The 14809-nt window shown below is 43.7% G+C and overlaps 1 protein-coding gene across 11 annotated transcripts in view; it reads left to right on the top strand.

Annotated features, from left to right (window-relative positions):
- CASK (peripheral plasma membrane protein CASK) overlaps nt 1-14809 on the top strand; it is an 832536-nt gene that overhangs the window by 88887 nt on the left and 728840 nt on the right. The window lies entirely within an intron of this gene.

Genomic DNA, 14809 nt, shown 5'->3' with positions numbered 1-14809 from the left:
GCAAGTTCTGGCCTAACGGGTCGGGAAAACCACACCTACTTTCACTTATCTCGGCCTTATCCGCGATTTTGGCTCTATGTACATGCCCAATAAATCACCACGTAATCTACTAACCTGATAATTTAAGAATACCAAATAAAAACACAATGTGTAGTGGTACAGCATGCAATGGATATATCTTTGACAGAAAGAAAAATGCGATATTGAAACTCTTCACCTCTCTTAATTTAAAAATCTAAATTTTCGTATACATACTCCCTTTTTCAAAATTCTCTGTCAAGACGTTAATAGCCCGTGACGCTGAATGTCTCAAAATTATACTAACTAACTAACTAAATAACTAACTATTACCAAAGATGTGTTCCAGCTGGGCAACCACGGAGGGCCGTGAATTTCAGCGATCATCGCGAAACAAATAACTGAACATAACAGCACTTTCACCGCGGTTTCAGCCGCCATCACCGCTTAAATTTGCACGCAGACTGGGAAGCTGAAATCCCCAACTCGAAGTTTTGAGGGATTACATCGCAGAGGCAGAGGGAAACTCAAGCTTTTTTTGAAATTGAAGTGTAGACGTACGTATTGGTCTGATTTTTAGTCGGGTTTTTTTTTTTTTTTTTTTTTGATGACTTGGTCGCTTGTCGTATGCAATTAGAGGTACGAAAAAGGGGCAAAAAAGGTGGCTCATACTCGCAGTGTCACCTGGTATTGGCTCTGGAGGGGAACTCGGAAAGTTTTCAATGCAAAAAAGGCCTAAATCTGACACCTTTCCGGGTAATCAATATTTTTTTTCTCCCTTGAAAAGGCGTAGTTAATGCGTTGGGCAGAAACAAGTGCATGCATATTGCCAAGTTAGAGAAGAACCCAACTCTTCTGCTGAGAGAATATTCGAACGTCGCCTAAGTTTTCGCGATATGTCACGGATTTTCTCGACAAATCTAAGTGCTTTTTTTTCTTTGAATTTTTTAGATTTTTTCTATTAGCAATATGGATGACGTTAACCTTGTTAGCCTAACTTTATAACAAGGCGCCTGATTCTACACGCTTTACGGCAGGCAGAAGTTTTTTTTTTTTTTTTTTTTTTTTTTTTTTTTTTTTTTTTAAGAAAAAAAAGTAGGAGAAAAAATTATCTAAATTGATCAATGTCAAGGTAGACTCTAAAAAGTGAGCTTTAAAATGTCTCGATATCAACAGAGGTACGTTTCCTCTTAGTTACGTAAAATTCGTGGGGAATCGATGCGCGTTTATCTTGTAATATAGTTGTATTCGGCAATTAAGTAATAGGTGCAACAGGACGAAGCTAGATATGATTGACATGAGAATTTACGAAAGTGACTTTTGCGCAAGTGGTTCGGAATTGTGGCTAAGGCTTTTGAAGTTACGATGGCTCGACACCCACATGCGTTGTTTCTGACCTCAAGTCTGCACGAAAGCTCTTGCTATCTTAGAGGACAAGGCCTCAGTGAGAGACGTTTCGAGCTTAAAAGTAGTGTTGAAGGGGTTTCCAATATAGAGACAGCATAGTTAAACCCTGCATTGCTGTCATCTCTGAGGTGTAAAAGGCAAACATTTGATTCGATTCAAGAAATATATTGATTTTTTAAAGGACAAGTGTCAATTTACTACCTGCGAAAAATCAGAAAATCTCGTCCACATATCAGGAAAATCCAAAATTAAATTTTCGTAGACTTCCTGTAAAAGATGTCAAGAAAAACAGATTTAAATGGGGGGGGGGGGGAGGGGCAAACTCAGCGTTACGTAACAAATCCGAGCTGGGGCAGGAAAAAAACTTTGAAAAAAAAAAACACGCCAAAAATTGAGAATCCCACCCTTCTTGAATGAAAATGGGAGGGGGGGGGGGGGGGGTCAGGCTAGCGTTACGTAATAAATCCAAGCTGGGGCAAGAAAAAAAACTTTGAAAAAAAAAACACGCCAAAAATTGAGAATCCCGCACTTTCCGAATGAAAATGGGAGGGGGGGGGGGGGGGGTCAGGCCCTTCCTGAATGAAAATGGGAGGGGGGGGTTCAGGCCGGCGTTACGTAACAAATTCGAGCTGGGGCAAGAAAAAAACTTTGAAAAAAAACATGTCAAAAATTGAGAATATCAACTTTCCCGAATGAAAATGGGAGGGGGAGGCCCGGAGGGGTCAGGCCAGCGTTTTGTAATTCAGAAGGGGGGGGGGGTGACTGCGTTACGGATGTGTTACGAGGGGGGGGGGGGGGGGAGAGGGGTCCAAAAATCGGAAAAAGTGCGTCGCGTAATACATACTTGAACGGCCGCCAAACAAAAATCAAAAACGGAAACATTCAGCCCTCATAATTGTGAAGACCTCTCAATAATTTTTTCTGGACCGCGCCACCGAGAACAATTTGCATCCCTGGAAACGTGAATCTGAACCATGGTGTGACGGTCGGCGAGGGAGGGTGGGTGGATGCACCGGCTCCAGCGGGGGCAATTGAATTATTTCAGTTTAAAGGCGCCGAGGCTCGCCAGCTTTGCGTGCAATTTATCAGATTTTTATTGTTTGCCTCAGAGCATAAATTTCGAAGTAAATCAAGACCCACCCCGACCCGGAGTACGAGAGACCAGTGCGCCCAGATCGTTACTGATCTCGTCAAACGGGGTTGCCAATTTTCACCTTTAAACCGCGTCTCACTTCAAGCGCTAAAAACGAAGTAAAATATTTCAATATATCGTCACCATCCGACTAAAGTATTACAAGCGCCATGCGACGTTTTAAAACTTCCGCCGCCATTTTATTTTTTAACCGAGGAATTGTTCAACGAACTTTCCGACAATTTTACTGAATTTCCTTCGTGCTGCCTTTAAAATTAAGTGAACTTTTCAAGCAGATTCAACCAACAATTCCTCCGTGAAAAAATAAAATGGCGGCGAACATTTTGAAATTTCGCGAAAATTGGAGTTCATTCATGGCTCGTTGGTGAAGCTGAAATATTCATATTTTTAACCTATGGCTTTTCATTTTATAGGCTTCAGGTGAATAAATATTGTGCTACTAAACTTTGTTCAGCCTAAAAAAACCCGTCAAACTGCTTTTCTAAATTAATTGCATTAATTGATTGCACCATGTTACGAACGAGAGTAATATAATCTGAAATTTAGCTCTGAGAAGATTTCCCCGTTTTTGCAGTTAATGTAATTGAAAATTATATTTAGAAGAAAACTAGTTGTCGGAAATTTTGTCGTTACCCTTCACTCCGGTAACCCGACAGAGTTATGGCGGCACAACGCTCCTTGAAAGGTTTCTGTGGTTTCTGAACTTTCAGCGGTCGTAACTTTCACTCCCTAGCTCTTATCAAAAGAGCAGACGAACAGTGGTGTATCGCCTCGTACGTTGAGATGAATCGATCTATCTGCATCTTAAATCCATGGGAACAGATCGATTATCACGGTACACCTTAATATTCGATTCTTTACTGTACCTTCAAAGGGGAGAATTTCGATAGCCGATTATTCATGCGTCGCCACTGCAAAGGAGAGGTCAGCCTCCGCGCTGTAGACCAACGCACGTATTTACATTCTACTGAGGTTATCATTCATTAGCATCATTGTTTTTCAGGACTAAATGGACTGCATTTTGCAATTTGGAACAATAAATGAATTCTAGCCCGGTTTAAAAACAACGTATGTGCTATTAGTTTCCCTATGCACATGAGTGTTTTTTCAGATGAGCCAGAATTTATGGATCCAAATTGCAAAATGCAGTCCCAAGAGAACACGTAAAGCAGAAAGGAACTAAGCCACACCAGCTATTGCCAAATTTAATCGAGCTATTTGAATACTCAACTTGACAAAGACTCCGTACCGTTCCAAAAACATTTATCTTTTACACCTTCTGCGGAATTAACAATAATTACTCGCGGAGAACAGTACGCGGAATTCACATTTTTCGTGGCTTGGAAAATCGACGGAATTCACTACTTTCGGCGGAATTTACCAGCGTCCGCAAAAACTTCCTTGCATCCAAAAGCGTCATCTCCAAAACTCCCATTTCTTTGCGTGTCAAAATTGTTGAAATTTTCGGACCAAGTGCCGCAAATAGTTACTTTTTTAGTTCATTGATGTGGAAATTTTTCTCAATGCGTATTCTGATTTTTATCCTTTCAAGCCCCCGGAACTCCATGTAGGCGAATGTTGTATAGTACTGGAATTTGTCACACTTTAGCTTGTATTACTGCGAAACTTGAAAAAAAAAAACAGCCCATTTTTAACCCGCCCTATAGCGCAACTCATTCACGTGGTAACCGCACTTTAACCCACCCTTTTCTTCCAATCCAACCACGGTTACAGTTACATTCCTTGTCTCTTGTCTCCAATTTACCCACTTATTATATGCTAGCAGGAAACCCGTGCTACGCACAGGAAAACCCCACCATCAGCAATCACTGTGATTAGTGATCAGTTACTAATTGTGTTTCTGAATTATCGTCTACTATTTCAAAATTGGCGAGACACACTGGTTTGATAAAAAAGTAGAAATTAGTAGTATGCTGCTATTTTGGTCTGTTCTTCAGTAAGCTCATATGATAATTGTAATAATCAAAAATACCCAATCAAAAGTTGGTTATTTTCATAAAGATTTGATACTTTTGTCAGTTCAATGTTTAATTGAAGTTAGCTGGTGAGTTTCAGCCGCGAAAATTACGGGATTTAACCAGCGGTTTCGTTTAATTCTCAGCAATGGCGGGTTTGTCATCTACATCGCGGAGAAAACTTGATTTTTCCAGGGATTTTGTAAAACAAATTAGAAATTACACGATATCACGGCAAATACGTCGTGTTCCTAGCGAATTTCTAAGATCATTATAATTAATTGCGAGTTATTCACATCAATATCGTGGCATACACGCGAATTTCTGACTCAATTAAGACTACGTAAATGTGCGCATACAACTCATAAACATCTGTTGCTTGGGATGGGCGGAAACGTATGATTTTCCTTCAATTTTGTATGATACCACATACCCACTCCGGAGTTCAAATAGTTTCTCGCTTCATTTCAAGCAGGTGAAGAATGTCGGAGCTATGTTCTGTTTGCTCCGCTGTCGCTGTCAGCACCGCGACTACAGGCGCAGTGTGACCGAGCCGTCAGCACAGTATAGAACGCCTTCAATCTAGCAAGCGGCAATGTGCGCAGAGGAGACCAACGAACTACACCTCTAGAATGGCCGCGAGATAGCAAACCTGCGTAACGCGCATGGGCCGGTTTTTGAAGGCAGGAGGGGGGTGGGAGCCCAAGTATAGCTAACCTCAATCTCCATTTCTGCTGCGTCTTGCCCATAAGGATTACATGTGAAAATTTCAACCTTTGTAAACTTTCATTTTTTTGAGGTTTTCTTTCAAAGTTCCTATTTTTTGAGTAAAGAAAACCTTTTGAGGTGCGATTGTTCAGCAATCTTTTCATTATTATCACTTTATTCAACAATAATCGGCAAAATGTGGGAGACCAATGCCATAGAATAAAAAGACTACGTCAGTCTCTTTATTCTATGCCAATGAACAGACAGATTTTCCAGATTTTCACATCTCTGAGAGGGTAGCCCGGCAACGGAGGCACGAGTCGGAGCTCGCAAAAATCATGGCGCGGCGTTTCCAACAGCGCGACGCAGAACTCGTTCCATCTTCCTCGCACTCGTTGGACGCCGAACTCCTTCCATCTTCCTCGCACCCGTTGCGCGCACCAGAAGAACACACGTAAAATTTATCAGCTGTCTTCGAGCGCGAGCCGCGGAAATCGCTCCATCTCGCTCGCACTCTCTCTCGCACCCGTTGTCCTTACGGGAAAATCGACCCGCGCGGACCGCGATATCCCGCGAACCGGCGGGCGGATCGCGAAATCCTCCCTTATCCGGCGCCTCGGGGTAGAGAGGGATCCCAGTGCGGAATCTCAGGGTCACACGGCCTCCCGTTCACGAGATCCGCTGATACGTGAGTCAGTCAGTGAGTGAGTCAATCAACGTGAAGTCTGCTTTATTAGTATAGACTAGCAGGAAACCCGTGCTACGCACAGGAAAACCCCACCATCAGCAATCACTGTGATTAGTGATCAGTTACTAATTGTGTTTCTGAATTATTATCTACTATTTCAAAATTGGCGAGACGCACTGGTTTGTTTAAAAAGTAGAGATTAGTAGTATGCTGCTATTTTGGTCCGTTCTACAATAAGCTCACATGATAATTATAATAATAAAAAATACCCAATCAAAAGTTGGTTATTTTCATGAAGATTTGTTACTTTTGTCAGTTCAATGTTCAATTGAAGTTAGCTGGCGAGTTTCAGCCGCGAAAATTACGGGATTTAGCCAGCGGTTTCGTTTAATTCACAGCAATGGCGGGTTTGTGATCTACATCGCGGAGAAAACTTGATTTTTCCAGGGATTTTGTAAAACAAATTAGAAATTACACGATAATCACCACGGTATCACGGCAAATACGTCGTGTTCCTAGCGAATTTTTAAGATCATTACAATTGCGCGTTATTCACATCAATATCGTGGCATACACGCGAATTTCTGACTCAATTAAGACTACGTAAATGTGCGCATAAAACTCATAAACATCTGTTACTTGAGATGGGCGAAAACGTATGATTTTCCTTCAATTTTGTATGATACCACATACCTACTCCGGAGTTCAAATAGTTGCTCGCTTCAATTCTGCTTGTTAAAAGTGACGAATTGGAAGAATCCAATCTAAATTTCACGAGAACTATGGGATGTAACCATCGGTTTCCCTATATAAGATTTAATGTTTTGAAATTAAAAAAAAAAAAAAAAAAAAAAAAAAAAAGAAAGAGCATTAGCGATGATTTAAAATTTTGCAAGTAAGACTCATGTGTTTCGGTTCCACGATCGGAGTCAAATATTGATGAAATGCGCGCGAAACCCCCGCTTCTCCTCCGATTGAAGCGTTGCACACCGTCTTTATGTTCCATTTTTATTTATTTATTTTATTAATGAAGCCAAGCAACAGCTTCTCTCAAAATTTCCCGAGAATTTGCCTTAATCATTTCAAAACAAGATAAAAGTAACAAAAAGTAACCCCAGGCGACGTGAAGACTAAATCACAACATTTTTTTTACTTTCGAACTTGAGCAGGTAAATTTTTTCAAAAAAAGAACAAAACAAAACAAAACGAAACGAACGGTTCCGCGGAGCACATTTTTCACTAATCTTGCAAAAAAAAAAAAAAAAAACGGAAGGGCACTCGAGCCAATGCGCGAACCAATCGCGAAAATCGCGAACCAATGCCGTAGAATGAAGAGACTAAAGCCGGCTCCAGACTACGCGGCATTCGCCGAATATTACTCGCCGAATACCGAATATTTGGCAAGTCCCGCGTAGTCTGGATGGAACATTCGCGTCTACTTGGCTCGTGTTGACGCGAGGCGAGTCACTCGGCTCGGCATTCGCCCCAACCCGCTAAAAGTCGGTTTTTGTGACACGAGTCAAAGGGATCGCGAGCACGAAGCCGAGCGTCCATCGCGACATCGGGGTGTCATCCAGACTACTCGTCCTCACTCGCCGAATGTTCGCTATAGGTTTTGTAGGAAGGGGGCGAAGAGGTGCAGCGTTTTCCAGTGTTTTTTCTTCACTTGGCGAAATTGTCCTTCCATCAGAAATTCGTTATTTGCCAAATGACGAGCCAAGTACGACTTTCACGAGTAGTGTGGCGCTGTACACTCGTGGAAACGCTCGAATCTGCCCGTCGCTTCCCGAACCCCGAATATTCGTTACTCGGCTCGGTACTCGGCGAATGCCGCGTAGTCTGGAGCCGGCTTAAGCCAGTCTCTTTATTCTATGCCGATGCATAGACAGATTTTCCAGATTTTCACATCCCTGAGAGAGTAGCCCGGCAACGGATGCACGAGTCGGAGCTCGCAAAAATCATGGCGCGGCGTTTCCAACAGCGCGACGCCGAACTCGTTCCATCCTCCTCGCACTCGTTGGACGCCGAACTCCTTCCATCTTCTTCGCACCCGTTGCGCGTACCAGAAGAACGTACGTAAAATTTATCAGCTGTCTTCCAGCGCGAGACGCGGAAATCGCTCTATCTCGCTCGCACTCTCTCTCGCACCCGTTGTTCTTACGGAAAAATCGACCCACGCGAACCGCGATATCCCGCGAACCGGCGGGCGGATCCCGAAATCCTCCCTTATCCGGCGCCTCGGGGTAGAGAGGGATCCCAGTGCGGAATCTCAGGGTCACACGGCCTCCCGTTCACGAGATCCGCTGATACGTGAGTGAGTCAGTCAGTCAGTGAGTGAGTCAATCAACGTGAAGTCTGCTTTATTAGTATAGATTATACATATCGTCGCTTCTCTGACGTAAGGGCGTATCTTTTCTCTGTATCTTTTCTTTTCGATGTCTCTTTTTTGTCTCCATTAATATCTCTCGTATGTATTTTATTAGTTTTGGGAGCCAAAAGCCAGAGGAGCGGGGGGTTCGAAGGAATCATTTCTGACCACGGCAATACTCGTTCTGAATAACAAAAATCCCGTCCCTGTATAAGACTCCCCCTGTCACAGGGACAGGGACATCTTGGATCCGTCCCCCACACCCTCTGGGTGGGGGAGGGGGTTGAAGTGACTTAGTTGCCTAGCCGGGGAAAGCGACAGCGAGAGATGAGACATCTTACGCGCGGCCGAGAGGGGGTGTGGGCTGTGGGGGTGCAAACATGAAAAATAAAATCTTGTCAAGTGGTTTCTGGCGGACGAGGGGGGAGGCGAGGAGGGGGGGGCTGCGGCAAAAGGAGATTGATTACGGGCAGCTATACGCGCGGCCTCCACGACGACGTGCATATCATTAGATCTGTCACAAGCGCCCCCCCCCCCACCCCCCGCCCCACCCCTCCCTCGCCACCCCCGCAATTCGCCGCGTTGGCTTCCTCTCGTTGCGAAGCTTCGGTAGCCTTTTTAAGGTGAAACTACAGCAGGTAATGATGGAGATTCTTGTGCTGAGATTCGAATTTTTAGAATGGAGATGTTGCATGTGTTAGGAATTTGCGTTTTGCCTGTTGATACATACATAAAGTCGCTTTTATAGCGCCGCCTCGCGCTCTGCGACGCCCAATCGCCATTGCCCCCTATCCTCCCAGAGATCATCAGGCAATTGGCACCTTCTGATCTCCTCCTCCACCCCTTGTCGCCAACCTTTCACAGGACGTCCACGCCGTCGCCTTCCGGGAGGAACCCAATCGAAGACCTGCTTGGGCAACCGGTCGTCTGCCATCCTTCGCACATGTCCATACCAGACCAACTGCTTGGACCTGATATCGTGCACGATGTCCTTCTCTACACCCATGATCTCGCGTACTTTTACATTGCGGATACGCTCTCTTCTTGAGATGCCAGCAGACCTCCGCCAAAAGTCCATCTCAGTTGCCCTAAGCATGTCTTCAGTTCTTTTCTTGAGTTGCCAGACCTCACTCCCGTAAGTTACGATACTCTTCACGATGACGTTGTAAATTTTCCTTTTGGTCTCCTTGGAGATACTCTGGTCCCAGAGAACCCCATTTAGCATCGCGATAGCTTTCCTGCCTTGCACATTCCGATCTTTAATAGCCCGATCCAAATTTCCGTCCTTAGTTAACCAAACTCCTAGATATTTATACTCTTCACAGTCCTGAATTTTCCGACCATCCTCCAGTTCAATGCTTTGCTGATCACCACCGATAACCAACTTCTCCGTCTTAACCACATTTACTTCCATTCCCCACTTTCGGTATACTTCCACTAGCTTCCGCGTCATGTAATTCGCATCTTCTTCGTCCTGAGCTATTACCACCTGATCATCAGCAAAGCACAGAGTATAAAGGGTGCCATCTTCACGTAGCGGGACGCCCATTCCCGAACAGCATCTTTTCCATTCCTTTAAAACTTCTTCCAGGTACACTTTAAATAAGGTTGGCGACAAACAACACCCTTGTTTCAGTCCTTTAGTAATTAAAAACCCCAACGATAAGTCCCCATGCGATTTAACCCTAGAAAAAGCCCCACCATAAAATTCCTTAATAGCACTAATTAGTCCCCCACTAAAACCCCTTTTGTTTAAGGCTTCCCAAAGTTTCATCAATGGCACACTGTCGTAAGCTTTCTGGAGATCCACAAACACTAGATGTAATTCCTGGCCAACTCCCTTCTTTTTCTCGATGACGTGGATGATGGTAAATAAGTGATCAATCGTTGACCGACCGGCTCTGAAACCTGCTTGCTCTTCCGCTTCATGTTCTTTCCACTCCTCTTCGATTTTTGCTTTCAGGATTTTTCCATACACTTTGCTTAGGGTACCTGCAACCGACAGTCCTCTATAGTTATCACACTCATCTTTTCTACCCTTCTTCTTGTATATAGGTGACACCCAAGACTCTTTCCATTCTGTCGGTACCTTTCCACCGTCCAAGCAATCTTGCATCAGGTATCTCAACCGTTGAAACAGCTTGCAGGTTCCACACTTGATCAACTCAGCAGGAATATTTCCCGGACCCGGAGCTTTATCGTTCTTCAGCTCTCGTACGGCCTTTACCACGTCCTCCATATGGATCTCCAAGTTATGATTATCGTTAGTATACTCCAAGCTTACACCTCCATCTTGAAATTCAGGTCGCCTTTCTGTCAGTAAATTTTTAAAATAACCCTCCAGTTTATCAATGGATATCGGAGATATCAAGTCCCGCTTCATGTCCCTTCGCAGCCCTTTCAGCAACTTCCAGCTCTCAGTGCTTTTCCTTCCTCCTATGTACGTGTCTATTTTGTTACAGCTCCTCTCCCAAGATTCGTTCTTTTTCTTGGTTATGAGCCTTCGTACCTGCGTCTGAGCTTTTTTATACGCCTCTTTGTCTTCTGTTTTTTTAGAGGAAAGGAACTGATGATATTTTTTCCGTTTCTCCTGAATCTCCTTCTCAATTTCTTCGTCCCACCAGTAAGGTTTTTCGCTAACTTTCCTATCATCAGCGACACCAAGAGCCTCCATTGCTGCCGAGTGAATGCAATCCTTCAAGAACTGATACTGCTGTTCGGTATCACCGTCCCTTGATTCGCCCAACTTCTCATCCAAGCGCTTTCCATATAAAGCCCTTACACTTGGATGCTGCAAGCTGTCAATATTATAGTTCACAAGCTTGACACGATCTTTTTGTTGGTGAACCTGTTCCTGTGCTTGCCTGGTCTCCTGGCTCCCTTTCACTGGGAAAGCTATTTTCGCCCCGAGGAAATAATGATCACTGCCGCAGGAAAGACCTCTCCACACTCTAACTTGCTGAATCTTCATTCCCGTGTCTTGTCTAACAACCACATAATCAATGATTGATTTCAATCCGCGAGTAGACTGAACCCAAGTAAATTTATGGATATCCTTGTGTTGGTAGAACCCATTGAGCACCTTCATGTCCCTTTGCTCACATACGTCAATGATACGGGCTCCGTTATCATTTAGTGCCGCCTCTCCGAAAGGGCCGACGATCTTACTTTTAATTTGACGTCCTATTCTACCATTGAGATCTCCCAACACAATGATTTCCCTCCTGGATCCAATCTTGCCGATCTCCTCGTTCAATTCTTCAAAAAATTGGTCCTTCACTGCGACAGTAGAATCATCGTTGACTCCATACACTCCCAAAATGGTGATTTTATGGCCAAACACTGCCATATTCATCTTTATCATTCGGGGGTTAATAGCTTCCCATGTAGTGATGCACTTCCGTAGGCTCTTGCGAATAAGAATTGCAACACCCTGCTGAGCTCGCTGATCTTTTTCCACGCCACTATAAAACAAATCGTATTCCTTTACACTTACAGAGCCTTGTCCTTTCTTCTTCGTTTCTGTTAATACTGTGACATCAAATCCGTGACTCCCTATCTCCGATACCACTTCCGTCATTTTCGTAGAAATTCCTTGTACGTTCCATGTTCCAAAAACCATCATCCGTTTACGTAATTTTTTCCGATAAATCCGTTTATTTCCATTTGTACCGAGGCAATTGTTATTGGGTCTTTTAACAGTATTTCTTTTTCCGAGTATCGGGGAGTTAGCCCGATGACTCAACCCCCAACCTGGAGGACCGGGGTTTGATTTCGGAGTTTCCTCTCCTAGACAGGTTGCTTCCACTACAGCTGAGAGCCCTGTCTGCCCTTCCAATGAGTGGTTCATACGCCTTGAAGCCGGTGACCATCTCCACTACCCCATAAGGCAGGGGTTACCAGCTGGGGTCCGCAGGATTGCTAAACCTGTGACATCAGTCCCCCATACGGGAACGCTAGATGAAGTGTAATAATGAAAGGCGAGCCGTGCGCCAAGTGCACTTCGGACGACGCAGGGCGGCTCATGAAATTCTCCCCTGTGCTCTGTCGAGTTTTGGCCAAGAACAAATATGACCATCTGCCATTGGTAAAAACGGACAAATTCAGTGCGAGCAAATTCTTCACGAATGAAAATTCATTTGCATAGTAAAGTGGCTGCTTGTTCATTTTTATCAGCAGCAGACAGTCATATTTGTTCTCAGCCATGATTGCAAAGTTGTTGAAATTCAAATTTCGAGGCACAGCTTTAGCGGTGGAAGCCGAAAGGCAAGTTCTGGCCTAGAGTCCCTTTATACCGAGAGTAAAGACAATGTGAATCAATTTCTGATTGGTTGCCGTATTTCAGGCCTTCGCAGTGTCACAAACGGGAATAAAGATTACAGTTTCACCAATTGCAAAGATTATAAATTGGAATGGACCGGGACATTGGGGGTACGCGGTACGGCAAGGAACAAATGGAGTGAGAGAGGGAACGGAGATAGGAATTTGGGAATGGGTTGATCAATGATTACAAAAAAAGTCCAATTTGTGTAATCTTTATTCCCGTTTGTGACATCCATGAGCCGCGTTGTCTTAACTCTCTCTATAAAGGGACTCTATTCCGGCCAAACGGGTCGGGAAGACCACACCTACTTTCACTTACCGCGGCCTTATCCGCGATTTTGGCTCCATATAAATGCACAATAAATCACCACGTAATCCACTCATCTGATGATTTAAGAATATCAAATAAAAACACAATGTTTAGTGGCACACCATCCAATAGATATATCTTTGACAGAAAGAAAAATGCGATATTACCAAAGATGTGCTCCAGCTGGGCAACCACGGAGGACCGTAAATTTCAGCGATCATCGCGAAACAAATAAGTGAACATAACAGCACTTTCACCGCGGTTTCAGCTGCCATCACCGCTTAAATTTGCACGCAGACTGGGAAGCTGGAAACCCCAACCCGAGGTTTTGAAGGATTACAGCGCAGAGGCAGAGGGAAACCCAAGCTTTTTTTAAAATTCAAGTGTAGGCGTATGCATATGTCTGTTTTTTAGTCGCGAGTCGTATGCAATTAGAGGTACGAAAAAGGGGCAAAAAAGGTGGATCATACTCGGAGTGTTATCTGGTATCGACTCTGGAGTGGAACTCCGAAAGTTTTTAATGCAAAAAAGGCCTAAATCTGACACCTTTCTGGGTATTCAATATTGAGCATTGAGCGTTCATGGTGTACGCTCTTTCCGGCCGTTTTGCAGCGGGTATGTTACTAATGGATCCATTGGTAATAGCCCGCACTGCCTTATGGGAATCGGCGCCATTTTTCGGGGCGGAAAGCAATACCTAGTTTCTCAATTTTATTTATGTACCATTTCTATCTTTTTTCTTCCATTTTTTCCACTTTACGTAATGTCTGTAGGCTTGTCTTTGAGAAATTAATATCTTTACGTTTTAAAACTCTGCAACGTACTTTTATTTAATGATTCTTTCAAGCATCGTTCAAATTTTTTGTCGTCGTAATTCTAGAAAATTTTTTGGGTACAAAGTACCCCCTTATTAATGACCCCTATATTTTACTCTATGATTCTTGTATATATGTATGTTTCCTAGGTTACGCTCCACGTTTAGTTCAACAGCGTCTTGCAGCGCTCTCTTCCGTCCGCGCAAAACCACTCATACACATTGACGAGGTGCTACGGTGAACGGGTGAACCCTCTCCAACGTTAAGACGTTGGAACCGTCGTCGTCTTGTTTTTTTCTCGCTCGAAAAGGCGTAGTTAATGGGCCGGGCAGAAACAAACGCACGCAACGTCGTCTAAGTTTTCGAGTTATGTCACGGATTTTCCCGAAAAATCTAAGTGCTTTTTTTTCTCTGAATATTTTAGATTTTTTCTATTAGCAATATGGATGGCGTTGATATGTTAGTCTAACTTTGTAATAAGGCGCCTGATTCTACAAATTTTACGCCAGGCAGGATTTTTTTTTTTTTTTTTTTTTTTTTTTTTTTTTTTTTTTTTTAAAGTTATCTAAATTGATCAAGGTCGTACGTAGTCCAGGACCGCGGGATAGAATGGGGAATCAACCCTAAGAAATCCGAATTTCTTTGTCCGAAAGTCTCCCCGGCTCCCCTTGTGGGGGGGGGGGCTATAAGGGGGGTCCGTACTTCAAAAGTCGAAGTTTATGTCAATCTTTTGAAATTATTTAATTGGAATCTGAAAGTACGGAAATTTTTAACTTACAACGATACCAAGAAATCCAAAATACTGACCCCGAAAGGTGGGAGACAGAGCCCTCTTTCAAAGCATACAATTTCGCGAAAATGACATAGAGACTCGGAGAAAAGAAGTTTTCATGGCTAATAGACCCCAAAGAATCCAAAATTGAGGGTCCCGTTGTCCAGAGAGTCTTCTCTGATGTCGCTCAGGGGACCCTGAATTTGTTAATTTGACCAGTGGGGGGGGGGGGGGGGTTTCCCCCCCTGAGCCCCATCAGATAAGATTATTG

The sequence above is a fragment of the Bemisia tabaci genome, chromosome 10 (genome assembly GCF_918797505.1).
Source record: "Bemisia tabaci chromosome 10, PGI_BMITA_v3".
Classification (NCBI taxonomy): domain Eukaryota; kingdom Metazoa; phylum Arthropoda; class Insecta; order Hemiptera; family Aleyrodidae; genus Bemisia; species Bemisia tabaci.
Note: the sequence above shows the minus strand (reverse complement) of the source record. Positions and strands in the feature narration are given on the sequence as shown.